This window comes from Trichosurus vulpecula, chromosome 4, assembly GCF_011100635.1.
Source record: "Trichosurus vulpecula isolate mTriVul1 chromosome 4, mTriVul1.pri, whole genome shotgun sequence".
Lineage (NCBI taxonomy): Eukaryota > Metazoa > Chordata > Mammalia > Diprotodontia > Phalangeridae > Trichosurus > Trichosurus vulpecula.
Window position 1 is genome coordinate 53,625,595 of NC_050576.1, and position 17,677 is coordinate 53,643,271.

A 17,677-nucleotide genomic window follows, 5' to 3' on the forward strand; every position below is an offset into this window, starting at 1 on the left:
TCTCCCTCCTCTCTGGTGAGAAAACACGCAACACAATCACACCGGCTTAGACCCCTCAGTTCACGAGTTCTAACCTCTCCCTCTGACACCAGCACTGAGAAAGTCCACCAATCCAGAACCATCCTTCCCACGCGGCTCTCCACGCCAACACAAAACACCCTCCCGCGAGGCCCAAACACCCGGACCACAACAGAACACCCTCACCCGAACCACCCCTCCTGCGCCTGCGGTTCACCAAAACGCCGCTGTCCTGACCTTCTCCAATTCAGTGTCCGACCCTCTGCCCCGTCTCTTCGGGGAACACACGCAGCTCATCCTCGAGCCCATTCTTTCTAGGGTCGCCCTTTTTCCAAAAAGCTGATCCCCGGCTCTTTATGGGAGCCAAGCAATGGTTCCCCCAACACTTAAGCTGGGGATGAAACGAAGGAGGAGACTCAGAACGAAAATCTGGAGGCCTGCTCTCACTCAGAGTCCTGTATCATGGGGACTTTGCCAGGGTACTTGGTCCCAAAGCTGGAGGGCCTCTAACGGAGGTGCCGACCTAGCCAAGGCCAGAGTCCATTGGGGAATGGGTGTACAAAGGTCAGGTGGACCGTGAGGCCTGTGAGGCAAAGCTTAGACCGGGAGCAGCCTAGAAGCTCCGAAAAGATTTCCACCTGTAGAGTGAGTGCTGGGGAAGACCATTCCAAAAAGAGTGGGGGACTGGTGGGTTAGAAGGGGAATTCCATGGGACTGGGACCAGATCAACATTGCAGAGAAAGTGAAAATTTTCCAGAAGGTTAAGGACCGGATCAGAGGAGCAGCCCATGGGGTCCCTGAGCAATCCCTGAGCTCTCCTTTCTCGCCCCACCACCCTCCTGCCTATCCTGACCTATCAGCCTCCTGGCGCAGCTCCCTCACAGTAAAACTGCCTCAAACAGATTCTTCCCCCCCCCCCTTACTCTTTCTGTGGTATCCTCTCTTTTCCCTCCCCTGTCGCCCATTTTACCTCCTCCAGAGGTTCGCTCTTTGGTCTATACTATAGAAACCGCTGGTCTCCTAGAGGGTTTCGTGAAAGGAAGGAGGTTTTACCCTAGTGTCCTTGAAAGGGATTGATTCTTTAAAAGCCTATAGAAAGACCTACTCCTTCAAGACCACTAGTTTCGTTTGTAATTTATTGGATTTCATTTTATGCATTCAAGAACGTTATCCTGAGAAGGAGTCCGTAGGCTGCTGGAGACTTTCAGAGATATCAAAGACACAGACACGTGTTAACGCACTGCGGTTTAAGTTGAAGAATTTCTTCTTTTGGAAATCAGCCTCTTTAATTCCGGAAAAGAATGGAGGTCCTGGAGGGCAATAGAGCAAAGGTCTGTTGGTTGCGGAGGTAGCTCTCGCTGTGGAGCTCGAGAGTGATTTGAGTCAGACGGTTAGCGGAGTTTGATAAAAGGAAGGGGCGTTTGTGTTATGTCAACGTCTGAAAGTGTGGAACCTAAAAAGGCCCACACCAGACTGGTGGGGAAAGAGCTAAGTGTGTGGATAGAGCTACTTGAGGCTCCAAGTGTAGATGACCAGTACCTTTCCTCCTTTGTATAGTGGTCAGTATCCCCGCCTGTCACGCGGGAGGGCGGTTCCCCGGCGGGAGATTCCCATGCATTTTGCACAAGCCACCCACCTCACTCTTTCTCTGCCCCTGCCGACTCACCTCAGGAGGGCCAAAGTCTCTCCAAACCCAAAAGAAGCCTATGTAGCCTTAGATGGCCTAGAGCTCAAGGGCTCGACAAAAACAAACTCCTTGGAAGCTTCTTGTTCTCTCACGCGGAAGCGTTCACTTGCAGGCCCTCCTCCAATCTCAAGCAGCCAAGGGCATCTCTGTCTCATATTCGTTGTAACAGAGGCCGCTGAGTCTCCCTCTAGTACCATAGTAAGAGTCAGGGCTCTGTGCCCCATCTCCTCAGGAGAAGCCTACGGGCCTCTCACAGCAGTCTTGCTCTAGCGGGAGAAGGTACGGGGCTGCCAACGTCCGGAGCCCCAGCCCCTGGCTCCGAGGAGCTCCAACCAAATGCCCAGTTTACAGGAGCACGCTCTCTGGCCTGCATGGTGGGCCTACCCTACGTCCCCAGACATTCAACCCTACTCACACACAATCTGGAATGGACACAGCCTTCGTGGCAGGGACGAGGAGAGGGCTACGAGAGTGCAGGCAGGGCAGTGGAGGATTGGAGAGGGGCACTCGGGAGGCAAGGACTGTGGCAACCAAATCCAGTGAAGATAACGAGCTGATCTCGGGGCAGTGGTGAGATCTGGTCCACAACAAAAGATACCTCCGATGTGCTCTATCCCTCGGGCATGTTTTTGCTTCATACCACCCATCCCCCCTCCGCCCCGGAGGGTCCAGAAAGTTAGCCGGCACTAGTTGGCCTGCGGGTGGGGTGTGTGCAGAGCTCTTTTCCACAGTCAAACCACTGACTTTGGTGACAGCATTGACCCGCATTTTCAGCTGCAGGAGAGAAATGCTGGTGAGTACGGACTTGGATTGTAGCGGGAAACTGGGAGCTGAGCCTTAGGACAGGTCTCCAGGAAGAATCGCATAGTGGTGAGCTTAGTTGCCTTCCAAGCAGTTGTCAAAAGTTCGATTCCCAATCAGGTCCCCGTTCCCTCTTCATTTCGCACCTCTTTGGAGCCCTCGGGACATGTTCCCCAACCCGTATACACTGGTGAGCTTCTATATCTCCGCTCCGACCTCTCCTGCATTTTCCACGTTGTGGGGTTGGATGATGGGTCTGGAGCCCAAACCTCCACCTCATTTCACTTCATTTCAATTCACTTCACTTCACATCAATTGAACGGCAATGGAGTGCCTAACACGTGTAAGGTACGGTTCTTGAGGTTAGGTGTAGTGTTAGAAAATCTAGGAGTCAGTTCCATAGGGATGATACTTGAAGGAAGGGGGCCCTTATTCCTGAAGGGTTTTTAAAACAAGGCAGGATACTGAGCTTTGCCTGACCTCCACACCCTAACCCTCCCCTCTCCCCAGGCCCCCCCCCCCGTTTGGTTTTGTAGTTGCTCACCCCCCAGGAGGAAAACAGGTGAGAAAATTTGGAGGATTTGGAGAAGGATACTCGCACAGATGAGCACTTCCAGGAAAATGAGACTCCCTTTTTCCGGGGCTCAAAACCAACCAAGTTCTTTGTGAGTTACTCCTGGCATGACGATGGAGCAGATAACTGACTAGAAAAGAAATCGGCAGCCAGACCATAGCCAAATGGATAGCTACTTAGCCAAAGGAAAAAGCTGTGCAAAGTCATCCAACTATCTGCAGAGACCCTGAAAAGAGAAAAGCCAGGAACAAATGGCAGCTGAAAAGACTCTAGGAATGAAAGAAGGAGGAGAAGTAAACAGCAAGGTGTGAAATGAACAGAGATTGAGGTCCAGGAAGGAGAGAATAGGTAGAAGTTTGGAATTCGAATTCGTATTGTGTAGGGTCTTTGTTCAGGTTAGGTAAAGCGGTGGCAGTATTAAGCTAAACATATGGTAAACGTTGGAAGCACTATCATTTTATTAGTAAAGCCCGAATTTGCCCATAAATAGGATCTCCTTTTCCTTCAGCAAAGATAAGAGCCCGAATGAGGGGGATAGTTCTCTTTTATAAGTTTTGGGGAGTATAGAACAAAGAACAGAATTTCTTTTTTGTTTTAATATATTTTATTTTAGTCTTACTTATCATTGTTTAATACCTGGAAAATTAGCAAACCATATATCAGAACTCGCAGAACTTATTTAGTAAGTTTTATATTCCCAACTTTTCACATGAATTGAAATTCTTGTATATATTTGTATATATACACACGCACACATATATAATATTTATCTACTTGTATGTGCATAAACATATAAACAAATACTTATCTATTACTCCAAGGATTCTGCAATTTCAGTGATGTTGGTATTCCCTCCAAGGATGCAGATGGCAATCCATCCATTCCTGTTCATTCTCAAAGAAATAATGACTACGTGATCCCACAAAATTCACCCATTTTACTAGGGGTCTTCCTCAAGTTCTCTTGGCATTGGGAAGATATCAATGAAGAATATGGGTTATCGCTCTTACTATATGACCTTTTTCAGTTATACAGTTTTTAAAAAATATTTTTAAAAAGCTTCATTTTAACCAATTCTGCCATATGTAATTTACAAAATCATCGCAGCCTTTTCCCAATGTTTTCCCTAATACATATGTTTTCCTCATGCCCTTTGTTTTGATAAGAGGAAAAAATATCCACCTTTCCTCACAAAACCCCAGAGTTAACTTTGTTTCTTTTCTTTTTTTTTTTGTTCACTTTCGTTAGTTTTTAAAAACGTTTTAATTTCAAATTTTGAGTTCCAAATTCTATCGCTCTCTCTCTCCCCGAGATAGTAAGCATTCAGGCATGGGTTATACAGGTACAGCACTTCTTTAGCCAGGAAGAGCTTGACAAAATGGCGAAATCAATATGATTGGTTACAGGACAGGGGATGGGGGAGGGAGGACTGGGGCGTGGGGGACAGAGGGAGAAACACAATATGATTGGTCGGAAATTGGGAATGAGGGGCTAGCAACAGCCCCCTCCTTCCCTCTTGCGACTAAGAAATGTGCGTTTTTGAGTTCACCTGCAAGGATAGGTAGTGGAGCAGATTTATTTGGATTGCAAACCAGACATCTTTGGAGGCCAGCTTGGTGGTGTAAAAATACTCGACCCGACTCCCAGAAGTCCACCTGCATCCCCCAAGGTAAGCAGATTTCCTTGAGGCAACACTAGAATTTTATCAGCAGAACTGGATTTCTGGAGTGATCACAGGCCAGTTGAATTTCTAAACTAAGTTCAGAGATAAAGAACCATGGCTTGGGGAATTACAGGACAAAAATCAATTAACCGTAAATAGGATCAATACAAAATTATGTAGAATCAATTTAAACTTTTCAGTAGCATTTAGGGGCGTGGGCCAGAGTGTCGGAAAGGAGCAGCTGGATAGGTCGGCGTGATTGGTAGTGACAGTGGAGCGGCGAGAGTGGTCCAGGGGAGAAACCAGAATTAGAACCAAAGGTTTCTTAGAGGAGACTAAGGAGGACCTGGGTAAGGCAGAGAATGAGGAAGGGAGAAAGCTGTCTTTGGTCTCCCTGGTGGTCTAGTGGTTAGGATTCGGCGCTCTCACCGCCGCGGCCCGGGTTCGATTCCCGGTCAGGGAATAACATTTTCTCCGGGCCATCATCCCTGCTCCCTTGCAACAGAGCTTTATCATCCTGGTTGCAAAATGAAAACCAGAGTCACAGTCCCAAGGATGTGGTCTATCCGTCGAAACTGGTGGGAATGTGGGAGGGCCCTGCGCAGGTTGGGGTAGAACAGGGTGGGCGAGAACACCTTTTGTCAGAAGCCTGGTTCTTCACGTGCGCAGGAAGGAGGGCTTTCCCAGGTGTCCATCTGCCGGAAAGCTAAGGGCTCCTCCAGCCTCCTCGAGGTAAGAGCAGGGCAGGAGGACTAGTGGAAGAAGCTGGGGATGACTAGGAAAGGTGCTGCTTCCAGGAGATGGTAGCGTCCTGCGTGGAGCTGTCCAAAAGGCGGAAAGGGACAAGCAGACAACGCCGGAGAAGTAACGTGTACGTACTAAAAACGCACCTCTGCATGGGCCGGGAATCGAACCCGGGCCTCCCGCGTGGCAGGCGAGAATTCTACCACTGAACCACCCATGCAAGATTCCCTAGAACCATCCTCAGCGCTGTCCCTGACTTTCATGCACAGAGACTTCGTGCCTCAAGCTCAAAATTTAACTCAACATGTGTTCACTCTCACCTACAACTTTTCCTATTCTTCTTGGTTTCCTCGACCTCCTCCCTCCTAAATTCCTCTCTTCTTCCATTTCGTCTTTCTCTTCTTACGTACTCCTCCATCCTCCTCTTCTTCCTCCGTTTCCTACTACTCTCCGTCCTCTTTCCCTTCTCCCTTCTCTTTTTTCCCTTTCTCTTTCGCTTCCTCCTGCTTGCTCCTGGTTCTCCTGCTGCTGCTACACCACCTCCTCTGGGAAAGTCCTGTGATCGCTTTGAAAGTAAGAATCTGAAACTATATTGCTGGGAAGTGGCTAAAGGCCCGCTATCCATGCGTGCGTTTCTCTTCCGATCTAACAACCTTCTGGCAAAAGTCCAGTTTGGTCCTCAGAACGGGCCACTGTTCGTCTACGTAACTTTCATCCACAAGCGCGCAAGTGGAGGCTCGTCCCATGAAGGCCAGAGAGTTGGCAAGAAAAGATCTGTGTCCCTGGAGTCAGGGGCCTGGGCAAGTGGTTTCCTCCTCCTGGTGCAGCGCTAAGGCAGCACTGTGGGAGGAAAAAGATAAGTGTCAGGAGTGGGATTCGAACCCACGCCTCCAGGGGAGACTGCGACCTGAACGCAGCGCCTTAGACCACTCGGCCATCCTGACTCGACACTAAGATCTCATCCCCCCTCCTCTCCAGCCATAAAGCTAGCAACACAGCCACAGACACCTAGACTTTTCAATTGCCTTTATCCAGTTCCTCCCACGCACTCTAACCTCTCCTTCTGGCTCCAGTTGTGAAAGTCCCCTAGTGCAGAACCAACCTTCCATACCTCCTGCTCTCCTTCCTGTCCTCCTCTCCAGGCCAACACACACATTCTCGGGAGGGCCCCAAAAGACTCCCACCACAACAAACCACCCTCACCTGACACGACCCCTCCCACGCCTCAGCCTCGCCAGACCTTTTGCAACTGGGTCCCCGTCCTACCAGTCTCTTTGTGGAACTTACGCAGTTTATTCCCGAGGCCATTCCTTCTAAGAGCTCCTTTCTCTCCCCACTCCCCCACCACCACCACCAATTTGCCCTTTAATAATTATCATGTTTCGAACAATTTGAACAAAAGATTGGAAGATTTTCAGACGTCTAGATGAAGTGACAAGGTGTTCAACAATACTTTAAAATGTTAGCTTGTGGAAAATGTTCTCCAGAATTATTTTAAGACCGCCTTCTTTCCAAGGGTAAGGCCAATCAAGGCAGCACACTTGAGGACTGCTGCTGTGAATAGCTTTAAGGGTCTAATTGCATCGTCTAATGAACTCTCTATTTATTCAGAACTAAACCTTATCAAGGAAACTAATACCTAACATACATAACAACTTACTACTAAGGTGGCTACATAGTCTTTAAACAAAACATATCATTCAGTGTATCTTACAGCATTCCTCAGAATATTCACTCAGTATATATCATTGCATCCCCAAAATACTTGTTTACACAAGCAGAAGGTCCCAGGCCAGGGTCTTCCCTAGCACAACATATCCTTAAGGGGTAGCAGAAAATACAAACAAAATCCACCCCTAGGTCACAGTAAGTTACTATCTCCTCAATAAATACAGTGTCCAAGTAAAGTCCTCTTTCATCTCAACTCAAGTTTGACTCCCAAGTCCCACGATTCTTCCTCCGTGGGCCAACCACTCCCAACTCTTGCCTGGGTTCACAGCCAGGCAGCTCTCTGCTCCTTCTCCTTGTCTCAGCTCAGGGTCACTGCTCCACTCCAAGCCCTTCTTGTTCCTGCCTGACAGCAGACTACAGGGTCTCCTGCCTGAAGCTTCTGTTTCTAGAGAAACTAAAACTTAACAGGGCCACAACAATATTTACACACATTACCAACACCAACATCTCAATTCACTCATAAAAACCAATATACAGGACTTCTGTCTGAGTAATTAACACAGACCAACAGACAGAATTCGAGCATCACGAACATTCTTTCTGTTAGGTCTGCCACAAGCAAGTTACCCTAGCCCAGTCAAGCTTGCTTCTCTCTCTCTGCTCTGCTTCTCTCTTCACCCCACTGTTCCTCCGAGCAATCCATTTATATAATACTGTTTCCAATCTAAGACACTTGATTCAATCACTGTTTCCAATCAAAAATTCCTGGTTCCATCGAAGGCAAGACTCAAAGACACTTCATTGGCTTACTGCTAAGAAACTTAGAGGTCAGCACTTAATTGGATTAATGGTTAATTAATGAAGTTAACCTTACATTGAGCACTTAATGTGTTACAAAGACTTAACTCCAAAAGAAAAGAAACAGCAAAACAAAAAACCCACTTTGCTTCCCCTTAAACCAACAAACAAATCAGTTCCTCAGCCTCTGCTGTGAGCCAAGCAATGATTCCAGGAAACAAAGGCAGAACATGAAAGGAAGAAAAGAGGGGGCTGACACTGTAACAACAATGTGGCTTGCTGCTGCTGAGGTGTTAGACCCAACAAGATCAGCAACAAGAACTGCCAGCACAGGTTCTTTGACCTGCTTTTTTTTTCTGCCAAGGGAAAAGACAAAGTTTATTAAGGGTTTGCCATAATGGGTGCTTGTCTTAAGAAATCCCACCCTTTATGATGCCTGTTTTCACAAGTGGGCCATATTCAATCTACTGAACTAGATTGAATCTGAGTGCCTTCATGGAGGCAAGATGGAGATTAGGTACACAAAGACTGTGGGAGGGATTGAGGGGTGGTCTGGGCTGACTAGAGGAGGGGTTTAGGGAAGGACTTGAGGAGGAGTCTAAGGAGGAGCTTAATGGGACTGAGATGAGGTCAGACTCCAGGGTGGGAAATAGCTGAAGGCTACATGGAGATGACAGACAATAGAGGACTAGGGTAACAGAGCTAAAGTATAGGTATTTTGATCAGGATTAAGGGTGGGAAACAGCTGGACAGTAGAGGGCTAGGCCAGACAGAGACTTGGACCCAATGATAATGCAAGGCCCATGGCCTTAGAGGAAGGCCAGATCCAGTTGGAAGACTCAAGGAGAGTTGAAGAGGGCTCCTAGAGACTGTACTCCAGGTTCAAGGGGGTTCCCAGAGACTGTGCCCTCATCATTCCCCCCCCTCAAACAAATGGGACCCAAATTCTTTTGGGGTCAGGGACAAAAGTCTCAGCTTCTGAAATTGCTTCCTGCTGGTAAGGGCTGTAGAGCTGTCCCGGCCTCAATGGGTCCAGTTCAAGGGGTATACAGATCTGCTTTCCTAAAGAAAGCAACTTTAAGGGGTTAACAATCTCATTTTAATCAAACACACATATATCATTCCCTTAGTTCAGGGAGAAAAGCCAGCACCCTCAACTTCAGAGCAAATACAAACAGAAATTACAAATGTAAACAGACCAAATCACATGACATAGTTACCAAAAAGAGAACCACCAACATCTGGGTTTTCTGCAAAGCTTGGGGGGGGAGGGGTGGGTGCTGCTTCGGAGGCTGCCCAGAGTCTCCACACCAACACACTTCCAGTGAGTGAGAGCCCCAAACAAAATGCTAACCTTTGAGTTTATGTGCCCTTCTGAGGGCCTGAAGGCTTCACACCTAATCAGCAAAAGGGTGTGGGCCTGGGGCTTTGCACCTAGTTAGCCAAAGGGTGGGGGCCTTGGGCTTTGCACCTAGTAAGACTTAATCAAAGGCACTTGGTTACTTTCTTATTTTAAAAGAGAAAACAGTAAAAAAAAAAAAAAAAAAAAAAAAAAGTCCCACCTTAATTACCATTACATATTCCACCCCTTCCAGGATCCTTGGCTTTATACAGTCTAAATAGCCATGGATCCTGGAACAAATAGAAGCATTATACATTATGATCCAATCAGGGAACTGAAGCATAACATTCACAACATAACAAAACGTATCATTCAGTTGTTTATGATACAAGCACCATCCACCCCTAGGTCACAGCAAGTTATAATATTCTTTAGTAAATACAGAATGTCCAAGTAAAGTCCTCCTTGAGGATGTGTCCTTTTCCACACACTGCCATTACAGGCTTCCTCCTGGTACCCTCAGGCACGTGCATGCCTTAATTAGCAAAGTCCCAATGCAAACAAAAAAGTGCAAATAAAGTTCTCTTGGAGCTGTGATCTCCACCCCACGCTGCTCCAGCTCCCTGCTTCCAAGTCCTGAGGGGCAGCTGGGCAATAGAGCCAACAGGGTGAGGTCCTGGGGGTCCAGGGCACTTCCCCCCACCCACCATAGATAACTACACCCTCTTCCTAGGTCCCTAACTATCCCATCGGAAGACAGCAAAAAGGCTCACTCAGCACCTCTCTGAAAAGTTTCCACCTTGCACCAGGGCTGAACTCCAAGCTTGTGGGTTCCTGGTTGTCCAGTTCCTGCTGGCTGCTCCTGGTTTCTGCAGGAATCCCAATGTAGACGGCTCCCTGCTCTCCAGTCTCTCCTTTCCAAAGTTCTCACTCAGGCAGTCCTCGGCTCCTGCTGGGTCAGTATGTAGGCAGCCAGGGGCTTGTTGTCTCACCTCTCCATCTGCTCCCACCAAGTATATGTGAAGGCCATTCTTCACTCCTGCCTCAAAGCTCCACATACAATACCATCTCAAGATAGTTGGGAGCCGGGCTAATCCACTCAAGACCTAGCTCTGGACATCCCCACCTGCTTCAAGTCTCTGCTTGTTTTCCTCCCACAGTCACTGCTCCAGCCTGTCTCTCCTAAAGTGCTAGTGAGGTAAGGAGGAAGAAGGAGAGGTTATCTCCCAGGGCCACCACTACTTGCCTGTTTTTCATCAAGCCTCTGGGCCTCCATAGAACCATAGCCGCCACAAGTATAAAGAGTAACAAAATAATCGGGAAACATACAACCACTACCTCAGTACCTCAGAACTCCATACTTTCCTTTTAATGTGCAGATCCTACCAACTACGCCATTTTTAATAACAACGTGGCTAGCAGCTGCTGTAGGGGTGTAAGACCTAACAAGATCAGCAACAAGAGCTGTCAGCATAGGCTCTTTGAAGAAGGGAAGGGGCCGGTTGGAAGGAGCAGCCAATGGGGTCCCTGAACAATCCCTGAGCTCTCCCTTCTCACCCCACCACCCACGTGGACAATCAGCCTCCTGGTGCAGCTCCCTCACAGCAAAACTTGATATATCAAACAGATCTCCCCAGACGCCTCCTTCCATCCCTTACTTACTCTTCCTGCAGTATCCTCTCTTTTTCCTCCCCTGTCGCCCGTTTCACCTCCCCCAGAGGTTCCCTCCTTGGTCTGTACTGTACTAACCGCTCGTCTCCTAGAGGGTTTCAAAGGAAAGAGGTTTTACCCTATTGTCCTTGAAAATGATTAATTTTTTTAAAGCATATAGAAAGACCTACTCCTACTTCAATACCACTGGTTTCGTTGGTAACCCTGGATTTCATTTTCCGCCTTCAAAAACGTTTTCCAGAGGAGTCCATAGGCTGCTAGAGACTTTCAGAGATCAAAGGTATGGGGTAAGTTGAGGAATTTCTTCTTTTGGAAATCAGCTCCTTTAATTCCAGAAACGAATGGAAGTCCTAGAGGACAGTAGAGGGAAGGTATGTTTGCCTATGGAGGCAGCTTTCGGGGTGGACCGAGAGTGCAAGAGTGATTTGAGTCCGGCGGGTAATGGAGTTGGGTAAAAGGAAGGTGAGGTGTTGTGTTCTGTTAAAGTCTGAAGGTAGGGAACGAAACCAGAGACTGGTGGGGAAAGAACTAAGTGTGTGGATAGAGCAACTTGAAGCTACAAGTTTAAGTAAACTGTAATCTTCCTCGTTAGTATAGTGGTCAGTATCCCCGCCTGTAACTCGGAGGCCGGGTTTCGATTCCCTCACGGGGAGGTTTGCTTGTACGTTGCATAAGCCACTCTTTTTCTCTGTTCCCCACCGACTCATCTCAGGCCAGCTAAAGTCTCTCTCCCAAAGGCAAAAGATACCTTTCCCTCCTTAGATGGCCAACAGCATCTTCTCAGGGGCTCCACAAAAGGAAACTTCTTGGAACCTACCTGCTCTCTGACTTGCGAGTCCTCCTCCAATCTCAGGTGCCCAAAGGCATTTCTCTCATATTCGTTGTAGCAGAGGCCGATGAGTATCTCTCTTGTAACGTCATCCTCTGACCCAAAAGGAGGCACCAGCAAGAGTCAGGGATCTGTGTCCCACCTCCCCAAGGGAAGACTATTGGCTTCTCACAGCAGTCTTGATCCAACGGGAAAAGGATTCGGGGCTGCCAACGTCCAGCGCCCCAGCCCCTGGCTCCGAGGAGCTCCGACCCACAACCACACACCCTCTGGCCTCCATAGTGAGCCTACTCTACATCCCCAGACATACAGTACTACTCACATGCAATCTGGAATGAACACAGCGTCCGTGGCAGCGGTGTGGGGAAGGCTTCTAGGGGGCAGGCGTGGCAGTGGAGGATTGGAGCGGGGCAATCCAGAGGCAAGATCTGTGGCAACCAAATCCAGCAAAGGTGACGGGCTGGTCTCGGGGCGCTCGTGGGTTGGTCCACAATAAAAGAGACCTCGAGTGTGCTATGTCCCTGGGGCATGTTCTTGCCACTGTCTCAAGTATCTGGTCAGTCAGTCCAAACATTTCGGCTGGCAAGCTGGTGTGGGGGAAGACAAGGGCAGGGGCCTGGGCAAGAGTGGAGCCTGAGGGCGAGACAGAACAGGATGGACAAGAACAGCTTTTGTCAGAAGCCTGGTCCTTTACGTTCGCAGGAAGCAAAGCTTTCGCAGGTGTCCATAAGCCTGAGAACCAAGGGCTCCTAAAGCATCCTCGACGAAATAGAGGCGTAATAGGGCTGGTGGAAGAAGCTGGGGATGACTAGTAAAGGTGCTGCTACCAAGAGATGGTAGCGTCCTGAGTGGAACTGTCCACAAGGTGGAAAGGGACGAATTTGGAAAAGCAACTTAGAGAAGTAGAGGAAAAATTGGGAAGAAAAATGAGAAGGATGCGAGAAACCATGAAAAACAAGTCAATGACTTGCTAAAGGAGACCCCAAAAAATACTGAAAATTATACTAAAGGAAACAACACCTTAAAAAACAGACTAACTCAAATGGCAAGGGCTCCAAAAAGCCAATGAGGAGAAGAATGCCTTGAAAGGCAGAATTAGCCAAATGGAAAAGAAGGTCCAAAAGAACACTGAAGAAAATACTACCTTAAAAATTAGATTGGAGCAAGTGGAAGCTACTGACTTGATGAGAAATCAAGATATTATAAAACAGAACCAAAGGAATGAAAAAATGGAAGACAATGTGAAATATTTCATTGGAAAAACCACTGACCTGGAAAATAGATCCAAGAGAGGTCATTTAAAAGTTATTGGACTACCTGAAAGCCATGATCAAAAAAGAGCCTAGATATCATCTTTCACGAAATTATCAAGGAGAACTGCCCGGATATTCTAGAGCCCCAGGGCAAAATAGAAATTGAAAGAATCCATCGATCGCCTCCTCAAATAGATCGCAAAAAGAAATCTCCTGGAATATTGTCACCAAATTCCAGAGCTCCCAGGTCAAGGAGAAAATACCTCAAGCAGCCAGAAAGCAACAATTTGAGTATTGTGGAAACACAATCAGAATAATCCAAGATCTGGCAGCTTCTACATTAAGAGATCGAAGGGCTTGGAATACGATATTGTGGAGGTCAGTGGAGCTAGGATTAAAACCAAGAATCACGTCCCCAGCAAAACTGAGTATCATGCTCCAAGGCAAAATATGGACTTTCAATAAAATAGAGGACTTTCAAGCTTTCTCAGTGAAAAGGCCAGAGCTGAATAGAAAATTTGACTTTCAAACACAAGAATCAAGAGAAGCATTAAAAGGTAATCAAGAAAAAGAACAAGAAAAAGAAATTGCAAGGGACTTACTAAAGTTGAACTGGTTTGTTTGCATTCCTACATGGAAAGATGATGTGTATGATTCATGAGACTTCAGTATTACGGTAGCTGAAGGGAATATGCATATATATATATATATATATATATATATATATATATACATATATATATATATGTTTATATATATATGTATATGTGAGTGTATGTATGTATATATGTATGTGTGTGTGTGTATATGTATATATATATATATATATATATAGAGAGAGAGAGAGAGAGAGAGAGAGCACAGAGTGAGTTGAAGATGAAGGGAAGATATCTAAAAAAAAATCAAATTAAGGGATGAGAGAGGAGTATATTGCGAGAAGGAGATAGGGAGAGATAGAACGGGGTAAATTATCTCGCATAAAAGTGGCAAGAAAAAGCAGTTCTGTAGGAAGAGAAGAGAAGGCAGGTGGGGGGGAATGAATAAATCTTGCTCTCATCCGATTTGACCTGAGGAGGGAATACCATACATATGCAATTGGGTGTCTTACCCCACAGGAAAGAAGAAGGAAGAAGATAAAAAAGGGGGGGATGATAGAAGGGAGGGCAGATGGGGGTGGAGGTAATCAGAAACACTTTCAAAAGGGGACAGGGTCAAGGGAGAAAATTCAATAAAGGGGGATAGGTTAGGAAAGAGCAAATTACAGTTAGTCTTTCACAACATGAGTATTGTGGAAGGTTTATACATAATGATACACATGTGGCCTATGTTGCATTGCTTGACTTCTTAGGGAGGGTGGGTGGGAAGGGAAGAGGGAAGAGAATTTGGAACTCAAAGTTTTAAAAACAGATGTTCAAAAACAAAAAAGAAAAAGTTTTTGCATGTAACTAGAAAATAAAGTACACAGGTAATGGGGCGTAGAAATTTATCTTGCCCTACAAGAAAGGAAGGGAAAAGGGGATGGGAGGGGAGTGGGGTGACAGAAGGGAGGGCTGACTGGGGAACAGGGCAACCAGAATATATGCCATCTTGGAGTGGGGGGGAGGGTAGAAATGGGGAGAAAATTTGTAATTCAAAGTCTTTTGAAAATCAATGATGCAAACTAAATACATTAAATAAACAAGAAAGAAAGAAACAAAAAAGAAAAAAATTGAACACAACCCCCCCCCCCCCGAAAAAAGAAATGTTCATTTTTTAGTTCACCTGCAAGGATAGGTAGTGGAGCAGATTTATTTGGATAGCGAACCAGACATCTTTGGAGGCCAGCTTGGTGGTGTAAAAATCCTCGACCCGACTCCCAGAAGTCCATCTGCATCCCCCAAGGTAAGCAGATTTCCTTGAGGCAACACTAGAATTTTATCAGCAGAACTGGATTTCCAGAGTGATCACAGGCCAGTTGAATTTCTGAACTAAGTTCAAAGATAAAGAACCATGGCTTGGGGAATTACAGGACAAAAATCAATTAACCGTAAATAGGATCAATACAAAATTATGTGGAATCAATTTAAACTCTTCAGTAGCATTTAGGGGCGTGGGCCAGAGTGTCGGAAAGGAGCAGCTGGATAGGTCGGCGTGATTGGTAGTGACAGTGGAGCGGCGAGAGTGGTCCAGGGGGAGAAGCCAGAGATAGAGCCAAAGGTTCCTTAGAGGAGACTAAGGAGGACCTGGGTAAGGCAGAGAATGAGGAAGGGAGAAAGCTGTCTTTGGTCTCCCTGGTGGTCTAGTGGTTAGGATTCGGCGCTCTCACCGCCGCGGCCCGGGTTCGATTCCCGGTCAGGGAATAACATTTTCTCCGGGCCAGCGCTCTTGTTCTTTACCATATATAACTTCAGACATCCGGGATGGACGACTCAGATGCAAATCATCCCTGCTCCCTTGCAACAGAGCTTCATCATCCTGGTTGCAAAATGAAAACCAGAGTCACGGTCCCAAGGATGTGGTCTATCCGTCGAAACTGCCTGGCTGGCAAACTGGTGGGAGTGTGGGAGGGCCCTGCGCAGGTTGGGGTAGAACAGGGTGGGCGAGAACACCTTTTGTCAGAAGCCTGGTTCTTCACGTGCGCAGGAAGGAGGGCTTTCCCAGGTGTCCATCTGCCGGAAAGCTAAGGGCTCCTCCAGCCTCCTCGAGGTAAGAGCAGGGCAGGAGGACTAGTGGAAGAAGCTGGGGATGACTAGGAAAGGTGCTGCTTCCAGGAGATGGTAGCGTCCTGCGTGGAGCTGTCCAAAAGGCGGAAAGGGACAAGCAGACAACGCCGGAGAAGTAACGTGTACGTACTAAAAACGCACCTCTGCATGGGCCGGGAATCGAACCCGGGCCTCCCGCGTGGCAGGCGAGAATTCTACCACTGAACCACCCATGCAAGATTCCCTAGGATCATCCTCAGCGCTGTCCCTGACTTTCATGCACAGAGACTTCGTGCCTCAAGCTCAAAATTTAACTCAACATGTGCTCACTCTCACCTACAACTTTTCCTATTCTTCTTGGTTTCCTCGACCTCCTCCCTCCTAAATTCCTCTCTTCTTCCATTTCGTCTTTCTCTTCTTACGTACTCCTCCATCCTCCTCTTCTTCCTCCGTTTCCTACTACTCTCCGTCCTCTTTCCCTTCTTCTTCCTCTTTTTCCCCTTTCTCTTTTGCTTCCTCCTGCTTATCCCTGGTTTTCCTGCTGCTGCTACACCACCTCCTCTGGGAAAGTCCTATGATCGCTGTGAAAGTAGGAATCTGAAGCTATATTGCTGGGAAGCAGCAAAAGGCCCGCTATCCATGCGTGCGTTTCTCTTCCGATCTACAAACGCTCTGGCAAAAGCCCAGTTTGGTCCTCAGAACGGGCCACTGTTCCTCTACATAACCTTCGTCCACAAGCGCGCAAGTGGAGGCTCGTCCCATGAAGGCCAGGGAGCTGGTGAGCAAGGATCACCGTGTCCCTCGAGTCAGGGGCCTGGGCAAGTGGTTTTCTCCTCCTGGTGTAGCGCTAAGGCAGCGCTGTGGGAGGAAATAGAAAAGTGTCAGGAGTGGGATTCGAACCCACGCCTCCAGGGGAGACTGCGACCTGAACGCAGCGCCTTAGACCGCTCGGCCATCCTGACTCAACACCAAAACCGCCCCCTCCCTCCTCTGTGGTGAGAAAGGTCGCAACACAACCACACAGGCCTGCACCGCTCAGTTGACTTCATCCAGCTCCTTCCACGCACTCTAGCCTCTCCCTCCGGCGCCAGCTCTGTCTAAGAAAATCCACTAGTGCAGAACCAACCTTCCACACCTCCTGCGCCCCTTCCTGCACACCTCTCCAGGACAACTCACACACCCTCGGAAGGGCACCAAAACACTCGCACCACAACAAACCACTCTCACCTGACCCGACCCCTCCCGCGCCTCCTGCTCGCCCGACCTTCCCGAACTTTGTCCCGGACCCTCCTCCTACCCGTCTCTTTGAGGAACTTACATAGTTCATTCCCGAGGCCACTCTTTCTAGAAGCGCCTTTTTTTCCGCCTCGGTCGATTTGCCCTTTAATCACTATCATGTTTCAAACAATTTGAATAAAAGATGGGAAGATTTTCAGGAGTCTAAATGAAGTGACACATGTGTTCAACAATATTTTAAAATATTAAATTGTGAAAAATCGTTCTCCAGAATTATCTTAAGACCGCCTTGTTTCCAACAAACCAATCAGGTCCTCACAGCGTCTGTTGTGAGCCAAGCAATGAATCCCAGGCTACTAGGGTGGAGGATGAAAGGAAGGGGCTGATACCTAGGCGCCAGAGGAGGGAGCGCCTGGCGAGACTCTCAGAGAAGGAAAGAGATGGAGACCTGCTCTCACGCAGCGCCCAATCTCCTAGGAAAAACAGTTTCTCCTGATTCACATCTCCAAAGCAGGAGGTGCCGGCCGAGCAGTGACCAGGGCATACCGAAGGAAGAAAGGGTGTGCAAGCCTCGGGTTGACTGTGAGGCAAAGCTTCGACCCGGAGAGGCTCGGAAGCTCTGAGGATATCTCTACCCGTGGATCCAGTGTCGGGGGAAACCATTCCCAAAAAATGGGGGGACTGATGGGTACGGATCGGTTTTCCAAGA

General features: G+C 47.7%; 6 non-coding genes across 6 annotated transcripts; 2 read left to right on the forward strand and 4 right to left on the reverse strand.

Annotated features, from left to right (window-relative positions):
* Positions 1 to 5,134: 5,134 nt before the first annotated feature.
* On the forward strand, positions 5,135 to 5,206 carry TRNAE-CUC. The gene has a single exon. It is a non-coding gene; the product is annotated as a tRNA-Glu (tRNA).
* Positions 5,207 to 5,636: 430 nt separating this feature from the next.
* TRNAG-GCC lies at positions 5,637 to 5,707 on the reverse strand. The gene has a single exon. It is a non-coding gene; the product is annotated as a tRNA-Gly (tRNA).
* A 641-nt stretch (positions 5,708 to 6,348) lies between these two features.
* TRNAL-CAG lies at positions 6,349 to 6,431 on the reverse strand. The gene has a single exon. It is a non-coding gene; the product is annotated as a tRNA-Leu (tRNA).
* Positions 6,432 to 15,318: 8,887 nt separating this feature from the next.
* TRNAE-CUC lies at positions 15,319 to 15,390 on the forward strand. Its single transcript has one exon. It is a non-coding gene; the product is annotated as a tRNA-Glu (tRNA).
* Positions 15,391 to 15,897: 507 nt separating this feature from the next.
* TRNAG-GCC lies at positions 15,898 to 15,968 on the reverse strand. The gene has a single exon. It is a non-coding gene; the product is annotated as a tRNA-Gly (tRNA).
* A 643-nt stretch (positions 15,969 to 16,611) lies between these two features.
* Positions 16,612 to 16,694, reverse strand: TRNAL-CAG. The gene has a single exon. It is a non-coding gene; the product is annotated as a tRNA-Leu (tRNA).
* Between the last annotated feature and the right edge of the window lie 983 nt (positions 16,695 to 17,677).